Below are 2,851 nucleotides of genomic sequence, written 5' to 3' on the forward strand. Positions count from 1 at the left end.
CAAATGAGTAAATTATGTTTAGAGCTTCTGGCTTTGTTTCTCAGAAAAAAAAACACAAGAATGAAGGGCACTTTTAATCCTACAAATAAAGGAAAGTACCCTCACCACATTAAGATTTTTTTCCCCTCAACTTGTTAGGAAAAGCAGGAAGTTAAAAAGTGGTTTGGATTTTTATTCAGCAGTGTAAATATTTGAACAAAGCCACACGCTTTAGCTGAAACACTTGTTTAACAAGTCACCTATGTAAATAAAAGCTGGTTTATAAGCAGAGCTTGCAAAAAAGAGTGCCTAGATATAGAGTGAACTTCAAGAAAATGGCACTCAGAAATAATTTAAAATTAAAAACTTGTTCATAAAAGCAAACTGAGTAACAGTACACTTGTTACTAATAGAATTGCACATAAGTTACCTTGGGGTGCTAACAGACATGTGTATGAAATGAAAGGCACATAAGTAATAGAAGCAGTTAGCACAGATAAAGAAAAAATAAAATCACAGAAATGATCAGTATTCATGTCATCTCCAATCTAAACCAAATCATGTTCCAGTACTTCAAGTAGCTTTTCTTGTTCTAGTTTACCCGTATTCAGAAGGACTCAACATTAACAAATATCCATTAAAAAGTCACCATCCTTGCAACATAAATTTTAAAGGAAGTCATTAGTGCTGAAATTCACATAAGTCTTACACCACCTAGTCTGGTTTCATACCTGGATGTTTAATTCAATTTTATCCAGTGCCAGACAAAACTGGAAAAAAGTTTCATCAAGTCAAAGCTGACTTCTGAACTGAGGCAGGAATTCTTTGTACTTGCATAGCACACCTCTTAAGTAGGACCCTGTTACTGACTGGGAGTGCTTAACCCAAAGCACTATTAATATGCTACAGAATTTTAAGGATGAGCAGCTAACAAAAAAAATTAAGGATTTTATAGAAGTCCCACAAAATTCTCATAGAAACTGATATGCCCAGGAATGTGGGCAAGGCTGAATACTTGTTGAATGATTAAATAAACACCATCTGTACCAACATACTGCATCCAAGGGGGAAAGGCATTCAGCATAGCATTCAGAGATCTTTTCTTGCTCTAGCTTTTATCAGTTAAATCAGAAGAGAAAGTAAAAGAAACATTGCCACAGAGCTACTATGTGTGACAAAACTGGAAGGCAGTACCTAACGTTATACATTCAATATTAATAAGTCCTTGAAGCTGTATTTTAGGACAAAAGCTGCCCAGTGTTTTTTGCAAGAACTGCAAGGCAAAATACAAGACAGCCTGTGTGCTTTACTCTTCTTTTGTATGTACCTATAACAGTACAATTTAAATAAAAAAAGCTCTGGGGCTTGTACATGTCACTCATCATGGGTGCTTCATATATAATCGTTTTTCCTACACACTGAAGGAAGGAAGTCTCCTCAATCTGAAACACTCTTAGGGAAAAAGGTATCAGAAGGGGGGGGGGGTGGAAATCAAGTTAAAATGCAGACTTAAGAGTTCTATCTAGGCATTCATTTTTTAAGGTCTGGTCCTAAGACTTATCCAGCATGACAAACTGAACCTATCTATCTGTCTCAATCCAGTGTCTTAAGACCAACTTCTTTCCTTATCCTCGCATCACTTTCCTGTAGCCCTTAACATCCTTGGGGGTGGGGGGGAGATCCAAATATAGCTTTTAATCTGCACCACTGAGAACAGTCATCAGCATTTTATGAGAATCCAGACAATGACATTATGCAAGGCTGTAATCTGAGCTGCAGCAGTTCCCCCCCCACTTCTGAAAAGGAGGGGGGCAGGTAGGCAAAATAAACAAAACAGACAAACAGTTTGGCAATCTTCATATGGTGCAAGTCTTGCCTTATTACCTCACTGGTACCTAAAGTTTGGGAATTATGATACTCTGTACTTCACCTTTTGTACTTTTGAGTTGGTCCCAGAGAAGCCAGTCAAGTAAGTATTTTGTTTACTTAACCCTGCATTTAAAAAAAGGTCCAGGACACCAACCCAGAAATTGGCAATTTTTCCTGATGGGATAGAAAATGAAAGTGATAAATCATTAAGGAAGCTTTATCAGCTACAGCCATCAGTTGAATTGCAGCTAGGCATGACATCTCCGCCCAGACCACCCAAAGAGGGAAAAGACCATCCAATTAGAAAAAATACCTCCTCTTTAAAAAGAGGTTTATAAAGAGGAAAAAGGAATTTTGCTTTGCATTTGCCCTTTCAAGTTTATGAAACAAAAACAAAAAGTAAGTTTTGCCAATACCTACAGAAATGAAAACTAGAAGGAACCCGGAGAAACTAGATACAAGAAAATAAAATGAAATTCTGTCTGCTCTAAGAGTCAGTTAATAATATATGGTACTTGGATAAATAACCTCATATAGACCTTAACAAACGAGACATTTCTGAAGCAATAGTGTTGTAACAGCTTAAAATGTGAACATTAAACAAATGTATGGTCTTGTCATGAAATGTGGCCAAGGAGGGAAGGGGGTGGGGAACTTGGTGAAATACAGACTACAGAGAAAGCAGGAAACTTTTTTTCTTGGGTTGGGTAAACTACCCAATGAAATAGAATGAAACTATAAATGTAAACAAGCCTTAAACATCTGAGTTTCAAAGATAAAGATGCACTGAAAAAAAATGCTGAAAAACAAAATAGAAATGGCTCTGAAAAAAAAAGGGGGTGGGGGAAAGGGTAGGTGTTACAAAATGCCGAAGTGAAATACTGCTCGACTGAACTACCAATAAGGGCTATTATAATATATGGCAATTGTATCAATGAGTAAACACTGGAGCAGGAAAGAATTTTCTGCAGAATACATGACTGGGTTGGATGGGGGGGGGGGG

At 37.2% G+C, this 2,851-nt stretch overlaps 1 protein-coding gene across 2 annotated transcripts in view; it reads right to left on the reverse strand.

Annotated features, from left to right (window-relative positions):
* Positions 1-2,851, reverse strand: part of GAK (cyclin G associated kinase) — a 207,220-nt gene that overhangs the window by 120,315 nt on the left and 84,054 nt on the right. The window lies entirely within an intron of this gene.

The sequence above is a fragment of the Gavialis gangeticus genome, unplaced genomic scaffold (genome assembly GCF_001723915.1).
Source record: "Gavialis gangeticus isolate Ggan-Ray unplaced genomic scaffold, GavGan_comp1, whole genome shotgun sequence".
Taxonomy (NCBI): Eukaryota; Metazoa; Chordata; order Crocodylia; family Gavialidae; genus Gavialis; species Gavialis gangeticus.